The sequence below is a fragment of the Choloepus didactylus genome, chromosome 25 (genome assembly GCF_015220235.1).
Source record: "Choloepus didactylus isolate mChoDid1 chromosome 25, mChoDid1.pri, whole genome shotgun sequence".
NCBI classification, from domain to species: Eukaryota; Metazoa; Chordata; class Mammalia; order Pilosa; family Megalonychidae; genus Choloepus; species Choloepus didactylus.
This window is the reverse complement of record NC_051331.1, coordinates 4,508,543-4,533,426: the sequence shown is the minus strand read 5'-3', so window position 1 is coordinate 4,533,426 and position 24,884 is coordinate 4,508,543. Positions and strand designations below refer to the sequence as shown.

Sequence of the window (24,884 nt, the reverse complement as noted above, 5' to 3'; positions counted from 1 at the left end):
TCATTCAATTCTTGATCCATCTTGCATGTTGGGCCCTTTTGTTTATCTATGCTGTCATATCCTAATTCTGTCATACCATACATGAACTCCTGTTTGGAGACCCACACTAGGTTGTATCTCTGAGCCTCCATGCAGTGGTCATCACACTAATGTTGGCTTGATATGGTCCTTGTCATCACACAACTGCTGTATACCATCTACTCCAATTTTATTTTCATCTTGTGGATCTTTGAATCTATTGTACAGTTGTTCTAACTTCTTTTGGTCATTGATCCTCTTGTCTCTCATATATAATGTTCAGAATTTTGGAAAAATTTGTCCATTGCAAAACTAACTTTAAGTCCTTTTGAGATAGACAACTTCATGCTGTTTTTTCACTAGATTCTGTGCATATCATATACTGACAAACTTTATTCTTTGGTGATGATTTTAATTTGTTGAACTTGGTGTCCTTTAGGCCTCTCCCCTCCTCCTCCAGCTCCTCAATGACTGGACTGTGGAGGTGGTGGCTCCTCTCCTGGGCTCACTGAATCCCACTCATGCACAGTGCATGACTGCAGGGAGGCAGAGGGCCCCATCTGCCCTCTATTTTTTTTTTAGGAGAAGGAGGAAAAGAGGGTTTCTATATGGTGGCAGGAGGACAGGGGACAGTTTCCCAAATCAGCCTCCCAGTAGTGATTTTTCAGTTCACTTTTATGCAGGTCAAAGACAAAGGAAGATAATATTTTGGTTAATAGGTAACAGAGGTCTGGAAAACTTCAGAAATTTCATCATTTACTATTTCCTTCCTGGGAAATGTGCCTCCATGCGTCTAGAGAGATAGAGGTTGGCTTTACTCATATCTGGGAATTTGGGGGACCATAGGTGAAAGCTTATTCAAATCTGGATGCAGACTTTACATTTACATATTGCTGCAGACTTTACATTTACATTTTGCTCCTTTGTGAGACCAAGAGTTCTCACCCACTGCCTATTCCCTGTTTAAAATACATTTAAATGCTGCTTTAAAGGTTCCATTTTTTATGTTATATATTTAGTTCAGTTTTATTGAGATACATTCACATTCCCTGTGGTCATCCACAGTGTGCAAATGTTCATAGCACAACCATACAGCTGTGCTTTCATCACCACAATGAATTTTGAGCATTTTCATTACTCCAAAAGAATATAAATATAAATCAAAATACAAGTAGAAAAGAACACCCCAAATATCCTATCCCCCATCCACTCTATTATTCATTTAATTTTTGTCCCCATTTTTCTACTCATCTGTCCATACACTGGACAAAGTGAGTGTGAGCCACAAGGTTTTCACCATCACACAGTCACACTGTGTATGCTATGTAGTTATACAATCATCTCCCAGAATTAAGGTTACTGGGTTGTAGTTCAACATTTTCAGATATTTACCCATAGTCATTCCAGTACACTAAAAACTATAAAGGGATATCTATACAACATATAAGAATAATCTCCAGATTTACCTCTTGACTCCATTTGAAATGTCCCAGCCATTGTAACTGTTTTTTTTTTCCATTTTCTTCCCCCTTTTGGTCAAGAAGGGTTTCTCAGTCCCATGATGCAGGGTCCAGTCTCACCCCCATGAGCCATGACCCAGACTGCCAGGGAGATTCACACCCCTGGGAGTCATGTCTCATGTATATGGGAAGGCAGTGAGTTTACCTCCAAGTTGGCCTAGAGAGAGAGGCCACATCTGAGCAACAACAAAGGCATATGAGGGTGCCTCTTTAGCACTTGTACAAACAGGCCCAGCCTCTCCTCTGCAGCAACAAGCCCCACAAGGTTAGGCCCCAAGATCAAGGGCTCAGCCCTCCAAATTGGCAGTTCTGACTTCTAATGAAATTTAATATTTCCACATTTCCCCCCAATCCTCAGAGGAGCTTTCCAAATGCATTCCTACTCTCTGCCCAAATTACTCTGAAATTTATTGGGATTTCACAACAACCTGTGCAAACCAATCAGCTCTCACTTTCCAAGCTTCATGTAATTATGGTGTTTGGGTTAACTGACTATATACATCAAACTACCTGTTGTGCTACAGGAAATACAGATTTTGCACCAAATAAATATATCTTCCTTTGGTCTCATGCAAAATATGAAGTTCTAAAACAGTATCATCCTTCACCCTTCAGTCTGACCTGCCTACATCCTAACCATATTTGCTTCAGTCATATTTCTAATTGAATTCTGGACTCTTCTTCAGCATTTTAAAAAGCTGCTGTATTGGATAATCCTGATATTCACAGCTGCCAAACTCTAGCTCTGAGTCTCATGTGCCACACAGATACTTGAAGTTCTAGGGCCAGACCAGGTTATACACAAAGAGCTCAGCACCTCAGAATCTAGAGATAACCATTAAAACTGAGGAAAAGATGTGACTGCTGTAAGAGCTCACAATATAGGGATCTTTATAATAAGCCTTCCCCTGATAACCTGTGCTCTAAGATTCAATACTCATTAGAGTTTGCCCATTATAGTTTGTCCATATTAGTGAGGTGTTATAATGTTATAATATTTGTCATTTTATTTCTGGCTTATTTCACTCAATATGTTGTCCTCAAGATCCATCCACCAAGTTGCATACCTCACAACTTCATTCCTTCTTGCAGCCTCTCAGCATTCCCTTGTAGGCCTACACCACAGCCCACATTCTGTTCATCTGCTGAAGTACCCTAAAGCCACTTCCATCTGTTGCAAATCAGGCATACTGTCACCATATACAACAGTGTGCAAATGTCCATTCATATCCCTGCTCTCAGTTCTTTCAATTATGTACTCAATAGTGAGGTTTCAGGATGTTATGGCAACCGCATACTTAGCTTTTTGTGGAACCACCACACTGCACTGCAGATGGTCTGTACCATTCTACTTCCCCACCAGCAGTGAATAGGCACATCCCTCTCTCCATGTTTTCTCCAGCACTTGTATCCCTCTGCTAATTTTTCTGCTGCAATTTTATAGAGCTATATTCACATACCATACAGTCATCCACAGTGTACAATCAGTTGTTCACAGTATCATCATATAGTTGTGCATTCATCACCACAATCAGCCCTTGAACATATTCATTACAATAAAAAAAATTAAATAAGAATAGTAAAAAGGATAAAAGAGAAAATAGAAATAAAATAAAATAAAATTCAACAATAAGGTCACACAATACCACCACTAGCAAGAATCCCATACCCCCCCTCCTATATCCATTATATCCCCTCTTATAGATCTTTAGGTTTGGTATATTGCCATTTTTAAAATTAATGGAAACATATTACAATGTTGCAGTTAATAATATACTCTAGTTTTCAATGATTGTATTTTCCCCAATACCATCCCATTCTCAACACTTTGCAAGCTTGACATTCATTTGTTCCCCCACGTGTAGAAATTTTTCCTATTTGTATATTTAATCACCATCATTGATCATTCAAGATTCTGCTAAGTTATGCAGTACCAGTCTTTATCTTCTATCTTTCCTTTTGGTGTCATACATATCCCTAGTTTTCCTCTTTCAACCTTACTCACAGTCATATTTTTCCAGTGTACTAACAATATTGTGCTACCATCATGCACTATTTTGCTACCTATTTCTGGATCTATAAAATCAATCCTGGTGAACATTCTATACTCCTTCAGCCTGAAATGCCTGATCTCTACCCTCTTTCTATCTTGTGATAACCTGTGTTCCCAGCTTTTAACTCGCAAAGTTTTTCATTAAAATTAGTTCATTAGTGAGACCATACAGTATTTGACCTTTTGTTTTTGTCTAATTTCTCTCAATATACTGTCCTCAAGGTTCATCCCCATTGTTTTATGCTGTGTCATTATTCTGTCTTATAGCTGCATAATACTCTATTGTATGTATATGATACTTGTTATCATTTGTTTATTCACTCATCCATTGATGGCTATCTGGGATATTTCCATCTCTTGGCATTTGTGAATAATGCCACTATAAACACTGGTTCACAAATGTCCATTAGTTTCTTAACTTTTATTTCTTCTGAGTATATACCTAGTAATGGAATTGCTGGATCATTGGTAAATCTATACTTAGTTTCCTGTGGTACCACCACACTGCCTTCCAGAGTGCGTACACCATTCTGAATTCCCATGAACAGTGAATAAATATGCCTCTTTATCCACAACCTCTCCACCACTTGCTATTTCATTATTTTATAATGAGTATTCTAGTAGGTGTGAGATGGTATCCCATTGTGGTTTTGGTTTGCATTTCCTAAAAATCAGTAAAGTTGAGCATCTTTTTACATGTTTTTGAGCCATTTGTATTTCCTCTTTAGAAAACTGTCTTGCCATGTCTTTTGCACAGTTTTTAATTTGGTTGTTTTTTGTTTTGTTTTGTTTTGTTTTTTTTACTGTTGTTGAGTTGTAGGATCTCTTTATATATTTTGGATGTTAAACCCTTATCTGATATGTTGTTTCCAAATAGTATCTCCCATTGCATTGGCTGCCTTTTTACTGTTCTGGCAAAGTGCTTTGATATACAAAGTGTCTAATCTTGAGGAGATCCCATTTATGTATTTCTTCCTTCATTGCTCATGATTTGGGTGTAAAGTCTAGGAAACCACATCCTATCACATGATCCTTAAGATTTTCCCCTACATTTTCTTAAAGTTGTATGGTCTTAGTTCTAATGCTTAGTCTTTGATTCATTTTGAGTTAATTTTTTATAAGTTGTGAGACAGGATCCTCTTTCATTCTTTTGGAGTGGATATCCAGTTCTCCAAACACCAATCATGATTGCTTCACTGTGTTATTGAAGATCAATTGTCCATGGCTGAGAGGATTATTTCTGAACTCACAATTTGATTCTATTGGTCAGGATATCTATCTTTTTGCCAGTACTATGCTGTTTTGACCACTGTAGCTTTGTAATATGGTTCAAAGTCTGCCTCTGAGGTGTATGCACTGGGCACCACAGCATGTTCTCTGTATATGTGCAGAACAAAAATGTTCTGGGTGTTCTTTTTTATTCTGATTTTTATTTTATTTTTTGGAGTTATGAAAATGTTCAAAGATTGATTGTGGTGATCAATGCACAACTATGAACAACTAATTATACCTTTTGAAGGATTGTATGTTATGTGAATTTATCTCAGTAAAATTGCATTTAAAAAAAAAAGTCTGATGGCTCCCAGAGGTGTTCCAATTTTTGCCAGCCAGCAAGCCCTTGTTTGATTTCAAACACTGCTTTAACTGTTGCATTGTCTATTTCTCAACTTAAACAGGGCTGGTTTACTGGGTACAGGGTGTAGACCCATTTCATTGGTCCTGGGATAAGGTCTACAGTGGTTATGAGAAATTCTAAAATTCCTTTGGGCTTTCCAGTCTATCCAGCAGATAGTGCTGTACAGTGACATGGTGCCGAGGGCCGGCCTCAGCAGCGGGCAGGGTCCTGATGGGGGGCTGGAGTCGGCGAAAGAAGGAGACAGACACCTTGTTGTGTCCGGGTACAAAGATGGAATCTCCAACCAAGCAGAGCATCAGAGCTTTATTTTTATAATTTTCTGTATCATACACACTAGCATTCAGGCAAGCAATACTAGAATAGTTTGGCTAAATCTCAGACATTATTTATTCTTACACAGTGATCAATGGGCCAGCAGGGACAGACTCCCTGGAGCGCAGCAAGACACAGTGTTCCGGGCACAGGCATAGCAGTTCCTGTTATTGAGTACCCAGCAACCTATAACTATTTTTTGTTTTGTTTTTTTTTGTTTTTTTTATTTTATTTTAATTTTTTTTTCCATTTTTATTGAGATTGTTCAGATACCATACAATTATCCAAAGATCCAAAGTGTACAATCACTTGCCCCTGGATACCCTCATACAGCTGTGCATCCATCACACTTAATTTTTGTTCAATTTTTAGAAACTTTTCATTACTCCAGACAAGAAATAAAGTGAAAGATGAAAAAAGAAAAAAAGAAAAGGAAACTCTAATCCTCCCCTATCCCTAACCAACCCCCCTCAATTGTTGACTCCTAGTATTGATATAGTACATTTGTTACTGTTTATGAAAAAATGTTGAAATACTACTAACTGTAGTATATAGTTTGTAATAGGTATATAGTTCTTCCCTATATGCCCCTCTATTATTAACTTCTAATTGTATTGTCATACATTTGTTCTGGTTCATGAAGTGATTTCTAGTATTTGTACAGTTGATCATGGACATTGCCCACCATAGGATTCAGTTTTATACATTCCCGTCTTTTGACCTCCAACTTTCCTTCTGGTGACATATGTGACTCTGAGCTTCCCCTTTCCACCTCATTCACACACCATTCGGCGCTGTTAGTTATTCTCACATCTTGCTACCAACACCCCTGTTCATTTCCAAACATTTAAGTTCATCCTAATTGAACATTCTGCTCATACTAAGCAAGAGCATCTACATTTCTTCCACAAGGCAGGAGGGAGAGTCAAAGAAGGTAGAGACGCAAAAGAAAGAGGAAACAAAAAAAAAATGACAGCTAGGAAGCAGCAAAAGGAAAAATAACCTTAAATCAAAGTAGAATAAAGAATCAGACAATACCACCAATGTCAAGTGTCTAACATGCCTCCCCTATCCCCCCCTCTTATCTGCATTCACCTTGGTATATCACCTTTGTTACATTAAAGGAAGCATAATACAATGATTCTATTAGTTACAGTCTCTAGTTTATGCTGATTGCATCCCTCCCCCAATGCCTCCCCATTTTTAACACCTTGAAAGGTTGACATTTGCTTGTTCTCCCTCGTAAAAGAACATATTTGTACATTTTATCACAATTGTTGAATACTCTAGATTTCACCAAGTTACACAGTCCCAGTCATTATCTTTCCTCCTTTCTTGTGGTGTCTCACATGCTCCCCATCTTTCTCTCTCAACCATATTCATAGTTACCTTTGTTCAGTGTACTTACATTGTTGTGCTACCGTCTCCCAAAATTGTGTTCCAAACCACACACTCCTGTCTTCTATCACCCTGTAGTGCTCCCTTTAGTATTTCCTGTAGGGCAGGTGTCTTGTTCACAAAGTCTCTCATTGTCTGTTTGTCAGAAAATATTTTGAGCTCTCCCTCATATTTGAAGGACAGCTTTGCTGGATACAGGATTCTTGGTTGGTGGTTTTTCTCTTTCAGTATCTTAAATATATCACACCACTTCCTTTTTGCCTCCATGGTTTCTGCTGAGAGATCCACACATAGTCTTATGAAGCTTCCTTTGTATGTAATGGATTGCTTTTCTCTTGCTGCTTTCCGGATTCTCTCTTTGTCTTTGACATTTGATAATCTGATTATTAAGTGTCTTGGTGTAGGCCTCTTCATATCTCTTCTGTTTGGAGTACACTGCACTTCTTGGATCTGTAATTTTATGTCTTTCATAAGAGATGGGAAATTTTCATTAATTATTTCCTCTGTTATTGCTTCTGCCCCCTTTCCTTTCTCTTCTCCTTCTGGGACACCAATGATACGTACATTATTGTATTTTGTTTCATCCTTGAGTTCCCGGAGACGTTGCTCATATTTTTTCATTCTTTTCTCCATCTGCTCCTTTGCGTGTAGGCTTTCAGGTGTTTTGTTCTCCAGTTCCTGAGTATTTTCTTCTGCCTCTTGAGATCTGCTGTTGTATGTTTCCATTGTGTCTTTCATCTCTTGTGTTATGCCTTTCATTTCCATAGATTCTGCTAGTAGGTTGTTTGAACTTTTGATTTCTGCTGTATACATGTCCAGTTCTTCGTTTACAGCCTCTATCTCTTTTGCAATATCTTCTCTAAACTTTTTGAATTGATTTAGTATTAGTTGTTTAAGTTTTATCTCAGTTGAAGTGTACGTTTGTTCCTTTGACTGGGCCATAACTTTGTTTTTCTTAGTGTAGGTTGTAATTTTCTGTTGTCTAGGCATGGTTTCCTTGGTTATCCAAATCGGATTTTCTCAGACCAGAACAGGAGAAATATTCAGTATCTGGTTTCCCTGCGGGTGTGTCTTAGAAAATTGCTCCACCCTGTGATGCCTCGGGTCACTGTGCTTTTCTGCCCAGCAGGTGACGCCTGTTAGCCTATAATTCTTGACTGGCATGAGGAGGTGTGGCCGTGTTCCCCCAGGCTCTGGGGTCTGGTTCTGAATGAAAAGGGCCCCACCCCTTTCCTCCTAGAGAAGACAGAGCCCCCAGGTGGAGGTCATTAGCATTTCAGTGGTCTCTCTCTCTGCTTGTGGTGTCTCCACCCTTCCCCGAGTCACAGCCCTGGAAACTGAAAATGACTGGGGCTTTCTCCACTGAGCCAAAAAAGAAACAGTCCCCTTCAGACCCAGTCCAAGGTGACCCTCCAGCTCTCCAAGGTCAGTCATCACCCAAAGCCTCTGTCTGTTTTTTGGGGCTGCGTACCTGTAGTGAGCAGTTCACACTCGCTACTTAACACCCCAGTTGGAGCTCAGCTGAGCTGTATTCGCTTGCTGGGAGAGAGCTTCTCTCTGGCACCACAAGGCTCTGCAGCTCGGGCTATGGGGGAGGGGGTCTCCCGACCTGGTTCCGCAGGTTTTACTTACAGATTTTATGCTGTGTTCTCGGGCATTCCTCCCAATTCAGGTTGGTGTATGATGAGTGGATGGTCTCGTTTGTCCCCCTGCAGTTATTCTGGATTATTTACTAGTTGTTTCTGGTTTTTTGTAGTTGTTCCAGGGGGACTACTTAGCTTCCACTCCTCTCTATGCCGCCATCTTCCTCCTGTTCCCTCTATAACTATTTTTTGTGTTCATGTTTTTGAATCTGTTAATCATTACCTTTTTGTTTCTTCTAGCTAACTCTTTCAAAGCTTGGGAAGGGGGATTACCGCCTAGTTGACAGGTGGCCAGTGGGAGTGAGCAGAAAGGGTGGCCTATTGTCTTCTAAGAAAGGAGCAGGCGTTGTCACTTACGCTGAAGCTAATGCAGGGTAAGCCGTTGGCTCATTAATGTAGCTCGGTGTGGGAGCATTCCACCACCACAGAGCCCAAAAGACATCAAATGAGAAAAAGAGGCAGTATGAATATAAGAAACAGCAGCAAGAAGCAAATTCCTTTTAGGCAGGAGTCATAGGTGCCACTCGATGCTCCACCTTGCGGAACGGTTACCACGACATGTACTGAAGGCCCAAGGGCCGTGCCACTAGGCCGACTGCCGGGTGCTGAATTGGCTGCCCACAACATGGTTGTCATCGGAAGGTGTTTTTGAGGCTGTTTCTGATGAGATGAGGCTGAATTCTCTCTTGGAGCCCAGCTGCATCTGGCTGGGTGGGGCTGAATTACCTGTTGAAGCCTGGTGGAGTCCATTTGGGTGGGGATCAATTACCTCTTAGAGACCTGCTGAGTCTGGCTGGTTGGGGTTCAATTATCTCTTGGAGCCGAGCTGAGTCTGATTGGGTGGTGCTGAATTAACTCCTGGTGCCCCTGTCTGACAGGGCATGGCTGAAGCTGCAGGTTTCCTGCACCCTCACTTTGGTGGGTAATGTCTGACTCAGTGTGGGGCTGTGGCCCCCTCTCTCTCTATGGCAGGTATTGGCCTCTGGCTACTATGTTCCTCAAGGAGGCGGGGGGAGGGGGATAGCTTTTAGACTTAGGGTTAGAAATGGCCTCTGCCTGTGTTTTCTCAGACTCTCTGTCCCTCATTGATCTGGTCCTTGAAATGTCCTTCCCTATCTCCCTGATATCCAAATGATGGTCCTCTTTCTCACTGCTGTGAATGATTTTTTTTTGCCTGTGTCCCCAGTGGGAAGAGAGTGGAATCATAACTGCTGGATCTGTGTTCCTTCCTTGCTGTTCAACACCAAGTGTGGGGGTGAGGAGAGGACTCACTGGCCCAGAAGAGGTTTCTCCTATGTTAAATCTCCCTTCTTCTTAAATTCAGCATCTACGGGGTACGTCTCTCATCCATACACTCTTCCGGAGTTCTGAATAGGTCAAGGTTATCTCCCTTTTTTGCTGAATATCTGGGGAGAAGTTTTAAGCAGCTGTTTATATTACCACATTGATGTTACCCACACTGCAGTTTATTTTTTTATTTAGTTTTATTGAGATATATTCACATATCATATAATCATCCATGGTGTACATTCAACTTCACAGTACCATCAAATACTTGTGCATTCATCACCCCAGTCTATTTTTTGAATATCTTCCTTATACCAGAAATAGTAAAAAGAAGATTAAAAAAATAAAAGTAAAAAGGAACACCCCAATCACCCCCTCCCAGCCAATTTTTCATTTATATTTTGTCCCCATTTTTCTACTCATCCATCCATACACTGGATAAAGGGAGTGTGATCCACAAGGCTTTCCCAATCACATTGTCACCCCTTATAAGCTACATTGCTATACAACAGTCTTCAAGAGTCAAGGCTACTGGGTTGCAGTTTGGTAGCTTCAGGTATTTACTTTTGTCTGTTCCAATGCATTAAAACCTAAAAAGGGTTATGTGTATAGTGCATAAGAACATCCACCAGATTGACCTCTCGACTCCATTTGGAGTCTCTCATCCACTGAAACTTTTGTGTTTCATTTTGCATCCATATTTTGGTCAAGATGTCTTCAAACTCATGATATCATGAGCGGATTCATCCTGGGGAGTAATATCATGTGTTGCCTGGGGGATTTACACCCCAGGGAGTCAGATCCCATGTAGTGGGGAGGGCAGTGAGTTCACCTGCCAAGTTGACTTAGCTAGAGAGAGAGGGCCACAACTGAGCAACAAAGAGGTACCCAATGGGAGACATCTAGGCACAATTATAAGCAGGTTTAGCCTCTCCTTTGCAATAATGAGCTTCCTAATGGCAAGTCCCAAGATAGAGCACTTGGCACACAAAACTGCCAGCCCTCTGTGCTTGTGAGAACAACAACAGTCCCAGGTGAGAAAGCCCAACACTTCCTCATTTTCCTCTAGTTCCTCAGGGCAGCCCTGCATATATATTTTTATTCACTGCCCAAATTATTTTGGGATGTGTCACTATTTCACACGAATCTATGCAAACCTACCAGCTTTCACTTCCTATTAGAAGTTCCATGTAATTATGGTATTTGTACAAACTGTGTGAGTTAAATTGTTTAGATAATATGAATCCTTCACCCACTAAACTTCTCTTCCCTTGGTCTCACATGGAAGTTGAAGTTTTAAAACAGAGTCAGTGTTGTCCTTTACCCCTTGGCCCAATTTGCCCTAGTCCTAACCAGATTTGCTTCATTACATATCTAATTGAAATCTGGACTCTTTTTCAGCTTTTGTAACTGTTGCTATATGCACTAATACTGACATTCATATCTGCTGAGTTCTAGCTCTAAGTTTCAGGTACAACAGAGATACCGAAAGTTCCAGGGATTGATCAAGTTATACACATAGGGATCAGCATCTCAGAATCTGGAAATAGGCATTACAATTCAGGAATAGATGTGACTGGTGTAAGAGCTTACTGTCTGGGGACCATTACAATAACTATTCCCCTGATAAGCTGTGCTCTGAGATTTGATTCTGAGTTTACACATTGCTGTTAGTCTACAATGGTGAGGCATTATAGTGTTTGCCTTTGTTTCTGGCATAGGTCATTCAGAATGCTGCCTACAGGATCCATTCACCTCATTTGTATGTCTCACAGCTTCACTCCTTCTCACAGTTGTTCAATATTCCATTCTATGTACACCACAGTTCACCATTCTGTTCCCTTAGCCACCTCCAACCATTGCAAATCATGGATACTGCCACCGTAAACAACAATGTGCAAATGTCCATTCATGTCCCTGCTCTCAGATCTTCAAGTTTATACCCCACTTCAAAGGGTAGAAATAGAAGGGAATTTTCTCTATATGATAAAGGCAGTATATGAAAAACCCATAGGTGACATCATACTCACCTGGAAAGACTGAGTCCTTTCCCTCTATGATCAGGAACAAGACAGGGATGCCCACTGTCACCATTGTTATTCAACATTGTGCTATAAGTTCTAGCTAGCGCAGTTAGGCAAGGAAAATAAATAAAAGGCATCCAAATTTGAGAGGGAGAAGTAAAAGTTTCTCTCTTTGCAGATGACATGATTCTAAATGTAGAAAATCTAGAAAACTCGATAGCAAAGATATTAGAACTAATCAATGAATACAGCAAAGGGGTAGACTGCAAGATTAACATGCAAAAATCTTTAGTGTTCTTATATGCAAGTAATGTGCAACAAGAGGAAGAAATCAAGAAGAATATTCCATTTACAATAGCCACCAAAAGAATCAAGTATTTAGGAATAAACTCAAAATCCACAAAAGACCTATACAAAGAAAACTACAAGAAATTGCTAAAAGAAATTGAATAGAACCTAAAGAAAAATGGAAGAACATACTGTGATCATGGATTGGAAGACTGAATTTAATCAAGATGTCAATTCCACCTAAAAGATTTATAGATTCAATTCAATCCTAATTAAAATCCAAATAATTGCAGAAATAGAAAAACCAATAACCAAATTTATTTGTAAGGGCAAGATGCCCCACATAGCCAAAAATGTCTTGAGAAAGAGGAATGAAGTGAGAGTTCTCACACACTACCCAATTTTGAACATATTACAAAGCTACAGTGGTCAAAAAAGCATGGTACTGGCATCAGGATAGATATACCAAACAATGGAATCAAACTGTGTACTCAGAAATAGACCCTTGCATCTATGGACAATTGATCTTTAATAAGACAATCAAGCCAAAGCAACTGGGACAGAGGAGCCTCTTCAATAAATGGTATTTGGAGAACTGATTATCCATATCCAAAGGAATTAAAGAGGACTCCTCTCTCACACATTATACAAAAATTAACTCTAAATGGATCAAAGAGCTAAACATTAGTGCCAAGAATATAAGACATTTAGACGAAAATGTAGGGAAATATCTTAAAAGATCCTGTGATCAGAGGTTCTTTCTACACCTTATACCTAAAGCATGAGCAATGAAAGAAAAAATAGATAAATAGGATCTCCTCAAAATTAGGCATTTGTACACAAAGGGCTTTGTCAAAATAATGCTGAATGCCTTATTTTCATGGTACTAAAATATGTGCATTCTAGAATGGAGTAATATACTTTTTCCTTGAATATAAATTTTGGCAAAATAATTTCACTTTATGAAGAGACACATGGATGCCCGCAGCCTGAGAGAAAGCTGGTAGATTGCAAATTTTCTAATAAGTAAAAAAAATGAACAAAAAAACAGGAAGTACTATCTTCCTGTAAATTGTTTATATTTCTGGTCAGAACAACCAAAACCCACAAAACAGGGATTCTACTGAGAAAACACATGAAGGTTGCCTTTGGGACAAAAGAGAATGGTGTAATTAAAGGACATAATCTGTTTTCCTTTATTGCATCTATGCAATTTACCTAATTAGAGGGTAAATATTTGATGAAATATGCATAACTTAATTACATTTCTCATGATTCACATTCCATTTAATCAAGGAGTCTTCTTAAGATTCTAGGTCTCCTACAGTTATCAGTGGCATAAAAAGAGAGTTTGCCTTCAAAATAGTGTTTTTGCTGGAGAACAAAAGAAGCTCTGAGCTCCAAAGCATACAGGAAGCATTCTGAATGGAGATTGCTTCATTTTGTTTCCCAATTTATTTGAGTTCTCATGAGTGTTGGAGAGAATTTTTACCAGCCTGGACAGGCCTCCCTTTTTCATAAATCAAAATTTAATCAGGAAAAAAGGAACCCTGATGGGAGGCGGGGCAAGATGGCAGACTGGTGAGCTGTAAGTTTTAGTTGCTCCTCCAGGAAAGTAGGTAGAAAGCCAGGAACTGCGTGGACTGGACACCACAGAGCAATCTGTCTTTGGGCATACTTCATACAACACTCATGAAAATGTCGAACTGCTGAGATCAGCGAAATCTGTAAGTTTTTGTGGCCAGGGGACCCGCGCCCCTCCCTGCCAGGCTCAGTCCCGTGGGAGGAGGGGCTGTCAGCTCCGGGAAGGAGAAGGGAGAACTGCAGTGGCTGCTCTTATCGGAAACTCATTCTACTGATCCAAACTCCAACCATAGATAGACTGAGACCAGACACCAGAGAATCTGAGAGCAGCCAGCCCAGCAGAGAGGAGACAGGCATAGAAAAAAAAAAACAACACGAAAAACTCCAAAATAAAAGCAGAGGATTTTTGGAGTTCTGGTGAACACAGAAAGGGGAAGGGCGGAGCTCAGGCCCTAAGGCGCATATGCAAATCCCGAAGAAAAGCCGATCTCTCTGCCCTGTGGACCTTTCCTTAATGGCCCTGGTTGCTTTGTCTCTTAGCATTTCAATAACCCATTAGATCTCTGAGGAGGGCCCTTTTTTTTTTTTTTTTTTAATGCTTTTTTCTTTTTCTAAAACAATTACTCTAAGAAGCCCAATACAGAAAGCTTCAAAGACTTTCAATTTGGGCAGGTCAAGTCAAGAGCAGAACTAAGAGAGCTCTGAGACAAAAGGCAATAATTCAGTGGCTGAGAAAATTCACTAAACACCACAACTTCCCAAGAAAAGGGGGGTGTCCGCTCACAGCCACCATCCTGGTGGACAGGAAACACTCCTGCCCATCGCCAGCCCCATAGCCCAGAGCTTCCCCAGACAACCCAGTGTGACGGAACTGCTTCAAATAACAGGCACACACCACAAAACTGGGCGTGGACATTAGCCTTCCCTGCAACCTCAGCTGATTGTCCCAGAGTTGGGAAGGTGGAGCAGTGTGAATTAACAAAGCCCCATTCAGCCATCATTTCAGCAGACTGGGAGCCTCCCTACACAGCCCAGCAGCCCAGAACTGCCCTGGGAGGACGGCACTCACCTGTGACATAGCACAGTCATCCCTCAACAGAGGACCCGGGGTGCACGGCCTGGAACAGGGGCCCACTTGCAAGTCTCAGGAGCCATACGCCAATACCAAGGACTTGTGGGTCAGTGGCAGAGACACACTGTGGCAGGACTGAACTGAAGGATTAGACTATTGCAGCAGCTTTAAAACTCTAGGATCACCAGGGAGATTTGATTGTTAGGGCCACCCCCCCTCCCCGACTGCCCAGAAACACGCCCCACATACAGGGCAGGCAACACCAACTACACACGCAAGCTTGGTACACCAATTGGGCCCCACAAGACTCACTCCCCCACTCACCAAAAAGGCTAAGCAGGGGAGAACTGGCTTGTGGAGAACAGGTGGCTCGTGGACGCCACCTGCTGGTTAGTTAGAGAAAGTGTACTCCACGAAGCTGTAGATCTGATAAATTAGAGATAAGGACTTCAATAGGTCTACAAACCCTAAAAGAACCCTATCAAGTTCAGCAAATGCCACGAGGCCAAAAACAACAGAAAATTATAAAGCATATGAAAAAACCAGACGATATGGATAACCCAAGCCCAAGCACCCAAATCAAAAGGTCAGAAGAGACACAGCACCTAGAGCAGCTACTCAAAGAACTAAAGATGAACAATGAGACCATAGTACGGGAGATAAAGGAAATCAAGAAGACCCTAGAAGAGCATAAAGAAGACATTGCAAGACTAAATAAAAAAAATGGATGATCTTATGGAAATTAAAGAAACTGTTGACCAAATTAAAAAGATTCTGGACACTCATAGTACAAGACTAGAGGAAGTTGAGCAACGAATCAGTGACCTGGAAGATGACAGAATGGAAAATGAAAGCATAAAAGAAAGAATGGGGAAAAAAATTGAAAAAATCGAAATGGACCTCAGGGATATGATAGATAATATGAAACGTCCAAATATAAGACTCATTGGTGTCCCAGAAGGGGAAGAAAAGGGTAAAGGTCTAGGAAGAGTATTCAAAGAAATTGTTGGGGAAAACTTCCCAAATCTTCTAAACAACATAAATACACAAATCATAAATGCTCAGCGAACTCCAAATAGAATAAATCCAAATAAACCCACTCCGAGACATATACTGATCACACTGTCAAACACAGAAGAGAAGGAGCAAGTTCTGAAAGCAGCAAGAGAAAAGCAATTCACCACATACAAAGGAAACAGCATAAGACTAAGTAGTGACTACTCAGCAGCCACCATGGAGGCAAGAAGGCAGTGGCACGATATATTTAAAATTCTGAGTGAGAAAAATTTCCAGCCAAGAATACTTTATCCAGCAAAGCTCTCCTTCAAATTTGAGGGAGAGCTTAAATTTTTCACAGACAAACAAATGCTGAGAGAATTTGCTAACAAGAGACCTGCCCTACTGGAGATACTAAAGGGAGCCCTACAGACAGAGAAACAAAGACAGGACAGAGAGACTTGGAGAAAGGTTCAGTACTAAAGAGATTCAGTATGGGTACAGTAAAGGATATTAATAGAGAGAGGGGAAAAATATGGCAAACATAAACCAAAGGATAAGATGGCCGATTCAAGAAATGCCTTCACGGTTATAACGTTGAATGTAAATGGATTAATCTCCCCAATTAAAAGATATAGATTCGCAGAATGGATCAAAAAAAATGAACCATCAATATGTTGCATACAAGAGACTCATCTTAGACATAGGGACACAAAGAAACTGAAAGTGAAAGGATGGAAAAAAATATTTCATGCAAGCTACAGCCAAAAGAAAGCAGGTGTAGCAATATTAATCTCAGATAAAATAGACTTCAAATGCAGGGATGTTTTGAGAGACAAAGAAGGCCACTACATACTAATAAAAGGGGCAATTCAGCAAGAAGAAATAACAATCGTAAATGTCTATGCACCCAATCAAGGTGCCACAAAATACATGAGAGAAACACTGGCAAAACTAAAGGAAGCAATTGATGTTTCCACAATAATTGTGGGAGACTTCAACACATCACTCTCTCCTATAGATAGATCAACCAGACAGAAGACCAAGAAGGAAACTGAAAACCTAAACAATCTGATAAATGAATTAGATTTAACAGACATATACAGGACATTACATCCCAAATCACCAGGATACACATACTTTTCTAGTGCTCACGGAACTTTCTCCAGAATAGATCATATGCTGGGACATAAAACAAGCCTCAATAAATTTAAAAAGATTGAAATTATTCAAAGCACATTCTCTGACCACAATGGAATACAATTAGAAGTCAATAACCATCAGAGACTTAGAAAATTCACAAATACCTGGAGGTTAAACAACACACTCCTAAACAATCAGTGGGTTAAAGAAGAAATAGCAAGAGAAATTGCTAAATATATAGAGACGAATGAAAATGAGAACACAACATACCAAAACCTATGGGATGCAGCAAAAGCAGTGCTAAGGGGGAAATTTATAGCACTAAACGCATATATTAAAAAGGAAGAAAGAGCCAAAATCAAAGAACTAATGGATCAACTGAGGAAGCTAGAAAATGAACAGCAAACCAATCCTAAACCAAGTAGAAGAAAAGAAATAACAAGGATTAAAGCAGAAATAAATGACATAGAGAACAAAAAACAACAGAGAGGATAAATATCACCAAAAGTTGGTTCTTTGAGAAGATCAACAAGATTGACAAGCCCCTAGCTAGACTGACAAAATCAAAAAGAGAGAAGACCCATATAAACAAAATAATGAATGAAAAAGGTGACATAACTGCAGATCCTGAAGAAATTAAAAAAATTGTAAGAGGATATTATGAACAACTGTATGGCAACAAACTGGATAATGTAGAAGAAATGGACAATTTCCTGGAAACATATGAACAACCTAGACTGACCAGAGAAGAAATAGAAGACCTCAACCAACCCATCACAAGCAAAGAGATCCAATCAGTCATCAAAAATCTTCCCACAAATAAATGCCCAGGGCCAGATGGCTTCACAGGGGAATTCTACCAAACTTTCCAGAAAGAACTGACACCAATCTTACTCAAACTCTTTCAAAACATTGAAGAAAATGGAACACTACCTAACTCATTTTATGAAGCTAACATCAATCTAATACCAAAACCAGGCAAAGATGCCTACAAAAAAGGAAAACTACCGGCCAATTCTCCCTAATGAATATAGATGCAAAAATCCTCAACAAAATACTTGCAAATTCGAATCCAAAGACACATTAAAAAAATCATACACCATGACCAAGTGGGGTTCATTCCAGGCATGCAAGGATGGTTCAACATAAGAAAAACAATCAATGTATTACAACACATTAAAAACTCGAAAGGGAAAAATCAATTGATCATCTCAATAGATGCTGAAAAAGCATTTGACAAAATCCAACATCCCTTTTTGATAAAAACACTTCAAAAGGTAGGAATTGAAGGAAACTTCCTCAACATGATAAAGAGCATATATGAAAAACCCACAGCCAGCATAGTACTCAATGGTGAGAGACTGAAAGCCTTCCCTCTAAGATCAGGAACAAGACAAGGATGCCCGCTGTCACCACTGTTATTCAACATTGTGCTGGAAGTGCTAGCCAGGGCAATCCGGCAAGACAAAGAAATATAAGGCATCCAAATTGGAAAAGAAGAAGTAAAACTGTCATTGTTTGCAGATGATATGATCTTATATCTAGAAAACCCTGAGAAATCGACGATACACCTACTAGAGCTAATAAACAAATTTAGCAAAGTAGCAGGATACAAGATTAATGCACATAAGTCAGTAATGTTTCTATATGCTAGAAATGAACAAACTGAAGAGACACTCAAGAAAAAGATACCATTTTCAATAGCAACTAAAAAAATCAAGTACCTAGGAATAAACTCAACCAAAGATGTAAAAGACCTATACAAAGAAAACTACATAACTCTACTAAAAGAAATAGAAGGGGACCTTAAAAGATGGAAAAATATTCCATGTTCATGGATAGGAAGGCTAAATGTCATTAAGATGTCAATTCTACCCAAACTCATCTACAGATTCAATGCAATCCCAATCAAAATTCCAACAACCTACTTTGCAGACTTGGAAAAGCTAGTTATCAAATTTATTTGGAAAGGGAAGATGCCTCGAATTGCTAAAGACACTCTAAAAAGAAAAACGAAGTGGGAGGACTTACACTCCCTGACTTTGAAGCTTATTATAAAGCCACAGTTGCCAAAACAGCATGGTACTGGCACAAAGATAGACATATAGATCAATGGAATCGAATTGAGAATTCAGAGATAGACCCTCAGATCTATGGCCGACTGATCTTTGATAAGGCCCCCAAAGTCACCGAACTGAGCCATAATGGTCTTTTCAACAAATGGGGCTGGGAGAGTTGGATATCCATATCCAAAAGAATGAAAGAGGACCCCTACCTCACCCCCTACACAAAAATTAACTCAAAATGGACCAAAGATCTCAATATAAAAGAAAGTACCATAAAACTCCTAGAAGATAATGTAGGAAAACATCTTCAAGTCCTTGTATTAGGAGGCCACTTCCTAGACTTTACACCCAAAGCACAAGCAACAAAAGAGAAAATAGATAAATGGGAACTCCTCAAGCTTAGAAGTTTCTGCACCTCAAAGGAATTTCTCAAAAAGGTAAAGAGGCAGCCAACTCAATGGGAAAAAATTTTTGGAAACCATGTATCTGACAAAAGACTGATATCTTGCATATACAAAGAAATCCTACAACTCAATGACAATAGTACAGACAGCCCAATTATAAAATGGGCAAAAGATATGAAAAGACAGTTCTCTGAAGAGGAAATACAAATGGCCAAGAAACACATGAAAAAATGTTCAGCTTCACTAGCTATTAGAGAGATGCAAATTAAGACCACAATGAGATACCATCTAACACCGGTTAGAATGGCTGCCTATTAAACAAACAGGAAACTACAAATGCTGGAGGGGATGTGGAGAAATTGGAACTCTTATTCATTGTTGGTGGGACTGTATAATGGTTCAGCCACTCTGGAAGTCAGTCTGGCAGTTCCTTAGAAAACTAGATATAGAGCTACCATTCGATCCAGCGATTGCACTTCTCGGTATATACCCGGAAGATCGGAAAGCAGTGACACGAACAGATATCTGCACGCCAATGTTCATAGCAGCATTATTCACAATTGCCAAGAGATGGAAACAACCCAAATGTCCTTCAACAGATGAGTGGATAAATAAAATGTGGTATATACACACGATGGAATACTACGCGGCAGTAAGAAGGAACGATCTGGTGAAACATATGACAACATGGATGAACCTTGAAGACATAATGCTGAGCGAAATAAGCCAGGCACAAAAAGAGAAATATTATATGCTACCACTAATGTGAACTTTGAAAAATGTAAAACAAATGGTTTATAATGTAGAATGTAGGGGAACTAGCAGTAGAGAGCAATTAAGGAAGGGGGAACAATAATCCAAGAAGAACAGATAAGCTATTTAACGTTCTCGGGATGCCCAGAAATGACTATGGTCTGTTAATTTCTGATGGATGTAGTAGGAACAAGTTCACTGAAATGTTGCTATATTATGTAACTTTCTTGGGGTAAAGTAGGAACATGTTGGAAGTTAAGCAGTTATCTTAGGTTAGTTGTCTTTTTCTTACTCCCTTGTTATGGTCTCTTTGAAATGTTCTTTTATTGTATGTTTGTTTTCTTTTTAACTTTTTTTTTCATACAGTTGATTTAAAAAAGAAAAAAAAAAAAAAGATGTAGTGCCCCCTTGAGGAGCCTGTGGAGAATGCAGGGGTATTTGCCTACCCCACCTTCATGGTTGCTAACATGACCACAGACATAGGGGACTGGTGGTTTGATGGGTTGAGCCCTCTACCATAAGTTTTACCCTTGGGAAGACGGTTGCTGCAAAGGAGAGGCTAGGCCTCCCTGTATTTGTGCCTAAGAGTCTCCTCCTGAATGCCTCTTTGTTGCTCAGATGTGGCCCTCTCTCTCTGGCTAAGCCAACTTGAAAGGTGAAATCCCTGCCCTCCCCCCTACGTGGGATCAGACACCCAGGGAAGTGAATCTCCCTGGCAACGTGGAATATGACTCCCGGGGAGGAATGTAGACCCGGCATCGTGGGATGGAGAACATCTTCTTGACCAAAAGGGGGATGTGAAAGGAAATGAAATAAGCTTCAGTGGCAGAGAGATTCCAAAACGAGCCGAGAGATCACTCTGGTGGGCACTCTTACGCACACTTTAGACAACCCTTTTTAGGTTCTAAAGAATTGGGGTAGCTGGTGGTGGATACCTGAAACTATTAAACTACAACCCAGAACCCATGAATCTCGAAGACAGTTGTATAAAAATGTAGCTTATGAGGGGTGACAGTGGGATTGGGAATGCCATAAGGACCAAACTCCACTTTGTCTAGTTTATGGATGGATGTGTAGAAAAGTAGGGGAAGCAAACAAACAGACAAAGGTACCTAGTGTTCTTTTTTACTTCAATTGCTCTTTTTCACTCTAATTATTATTCTTGTTATTTTTGTGTGTGTGCTAATGAAGGTGTCAGGGATTGATTTAGGTGATGAATGTACAACTATGTAATGGTACTGTAAACAATCGAAAGTACAATTTGTTTTGTATGACTGCGTGGTATGTGAATATATCTCAATAAAATGATGATTAAAAAAAAAAAAAAAAAAAAAAAAAAGAAAGTACCATAAAACTCCTAGAAGATAATGTAGGAAAACATCTTCAAGACCTTGTATTAGGAGGCCACTTCCTAGACTTTACACCCAAAGCACAAGCAACAAAAGAGAAAATAGATAAATGGGAACTCCTCAAGCTTAGAAGTTTCTGCACCTCAAAGGAATTTCTCAAAAAGGTAAAGAGGCAGCCAACTCAATGGGAAAAAATTTTTGGAAACCATGTATCTGACAAAAGACTGATATCTTGCATATACAAAGAAATCCTACAACTCAATGACAATAGTACAGACAGCCCAATTATAAAATGGGCAAAAGATATGAAAAGACAGTTCTCTGAAGAGGAAATACAAATGGCCAAGAAACACATGAAAAAATGTTCAGCTTCACTAGCTATTAGAGAGATGCAAATTAAGACCACAATGAGATACCATCTAACACCGGTTAGAATGGCTGCCATTAAACAAACAGGAAACTACAAATGCTGGAGGGGATGTGGAGAAATTGGAACTCTTATTCATTGTTGGTGGGACTGTATAATGGTTCAGCCACTCTGGAAGTCAGTCTGGCAGTTCCTTAGAAAACTAGAGATAGAGCTACCATTCGATCCAGCGATTGCACTTCTCGGGATATACCCGGAAGATCGGAAAGCAGTGACACGAACAGATATCTGCACGCCAATGTTCATAGCAGCATTATTCACAATTGCCAAGAGATGGAAACAACCCAAATGTCCATCAACAGATGAGTGGATAAATAAAATGTGGTATATACACACGATGGAATACTACGCGGCAGTAAGAAGGAACGATCTGGTGAAACATATGACAACATGGATGAACCTTGAAGACATAATGCTGAGCGAAATAAGCCAGGCACAAAAAGAGAAATATTATATGATACCACTAATGTGAACTTTGAAAAATGTAAAACAAATGGTTTATAATGTAGAATGTAGGGGATCTAGCAGTAGAGAGCAATTAAGGAAGGGGGAACAATAATCCAAGAAGAACAGATAAGCTATTTAACGTTCTGGGGATGCCCAGAAATGACTATGGTCTGTTAATTTCTGATGGATGTAGTAGGAACAAGTTCACTGAAATGTTGCTATAGTATGTAACTTTCTTGGGGAAAGTAGGAACATGTTGGAAGTTAAGCAGTTATCTTAGGTTAGTTGTCTTTTTCTTACTCCCTTGCTATGGTCTCTTTGAAATGTTCTTTTATTGTATGTTTGTTTTCTTTTTAACTTTTTTTTTCATACAGTTGATTTGAAAAAAGAAGGGAAAGTTAAAAAAAAAAAAAAGAAAAAAGACAAACAAGGAAAAAAAAAAAAAAGATGTAGTGCCCCCTTGAGGAGCCTGTGGAGAATGCAGGGGTATTCGCCTACCCCACCTCCATGGTTGCTAACATGACCACAGACATAGGGGACTGGTGGTTTGATGGGTTGAGCCCTCTACCATAAGTTTCACCCTTGGGAAGACGGTTGCTGCAAAGGAGAGGCTAGGCCTCCCTGTATTTGTGCCTAAGAGTCTCCTCCTGAATGCCTCTTTGTTGCTCAGATGTGGCCCTCTCTCTCTGGCTAAGCCAACTTGAAAGGTGAAATCACTGCCCTCCCCCCTACGTGGGATCAGACACCCAGGGAAGTGAATCTCCCTGGCAACGTGGAATATGACTCCCGGGGAGGAATGTAGACCCGGCATCGTGGGATGGAGAACATCTTCTTGACCAAAAGGGGGATGTGAAAGGAAATGAAATAAGCTTCAGTGGCAGAGAGATTCCAAAACGAGCCGAGAGATCACTCTGGTGGGCACTCTTACGCACACTTTAGACAACCTTTTTTAGGTTCTAAAGAATTGGGGTAGCTGGTGGTGGATACCTGAAACTATTAAACTACAACCCAGAACCCATGAATCTCGAAGACAGTTGTATAAAATGTAGCTTATGAGGGGTGACAGTGGGATTGGGAATGCCATAAGGACCAAACTCCACTTTGTCTAGTTTATGGATCGATGTGTAGAAAAGTAGGGGAAGCAAACAAACAGACAAAGGTACCTAGTGTTCTTTTTTACTTCAATTGCTCTTTTTCACTCTAATTATTATTCTTGTTATTTTTGTGTGTGTGCTAATGAAGGTGTCAGGGATTGATTTAGGTGATGAATGTACAACTATGTAATGGTACTGTAAACAATCGAAAGTACAATTTGTTTTGTATGACTGCGTGGTATGTGAATATATCTCAATAAAATAATGATTAAAAAAAAAAAAAAAAAAAAAAAGAATGATTCAAGATGACATACTATTTCAGTATAAAACAAAGCAAAAATAAACAATGGTGATTAATTTTGAAAATATCTAAAATCAGTCATAAATCAAGATTGTAATGCATCAGACATCTGGAGTTGTTGATATGTCAGTTAGGATGACTGAAATTAACAACCTTAAATGGGACCAAATCCTGCTTGGTATCTGATTTTGCAAATAAAGTTTTAATGAAACACAAAAAAAAAAAAAAAAAAAGAGAAAATAGATAAATGGGAACTCCTCAAGCTTAGAAGTTTCTGCACCTCAAAGGAATTTCTCAAAAAGGTAAAGAGGCAGCCAACTCAATGGGAAAAAATTTTTGGAAACCATGTATCTGACAAAAGACTGATATCTTGCATATACAAAGAAATCCTACAACTCAATGACAATAGTACAGACAGCCCAATTATAAAATGGGCAAAAGATATGAAAAGACAGTTCTCTGAAGAGGAAATACAAATGGCCAAGAAACACATGAAAAAATGTTCAGCTTCACTAGCTATTAGAGAGATGCAAATTAAGACCACAATGAGATACCATCTAACACCGGTTAGAATGGCTGCCATTAAACAAACAGGAAACTACAAATGCTGGAGGGGATGTGGAGAAATTGGAACTCTTATTCATTGTTGGTGGGACTGTATAATGGTTCAGCCACTCTGGAAGTCAGTCTGGCAGTTCCTTAGAAAACTAGATATAGAGCTACCATTCGATCCAGCGATTGCACTTCTCGGTATATACCCGGAAGATCGGAAAGCAGTGACACGAACAGATATCTGCACGCCAATGTTCATAGCAGCATTATTCACAATTGCCAAGAGATGGAAACAACCCAAATGTCCTTCAACAGATGAGTGGATAAATAAAATGTGGTATATACACACGATGGAATACTACGCGGCAGTAAGAAGGAACGATCTGGTGAAACATATGACAACATGGATGAACCTTGAAGACATAATGCTGAGCGAAATAAGCCAGGCACAAAAAGAGAAATATTATATGCTACCACTAATGTGAACTTTGAAAAATGTAAAACAAATGGTTTATAA

The 24,884-nt window shown here is 39.6% G+C and overlaps 1 protein-coding gene across 2 annotated transcripts in view; it reads left to right on the top strand.

The window, feature by feature from the left end:
- The window catches only part of LOC119520463 (zinc finger protein 596-like), an 86,610-nt gene that overhangs the window by 29,847 nt on the left and 31,879 nt on the right, over positions 1-24,884 (top strand). The window contains exon 2 of one of the 2 annotated variants that reach the window (XM_037818335.1): positions 9,767-9,914. The exons of the other annotated variant lie outside the window; for it this stretch is intronic. The gene's annotated coding sequence lies outside the window, so the exon portion shown is untranslated. The remainder of the gene's footprint in view (positions 1-9,766; positions 9,915-24,884) is intronic. 2 annotated transcript variants of the gene reach the window in all.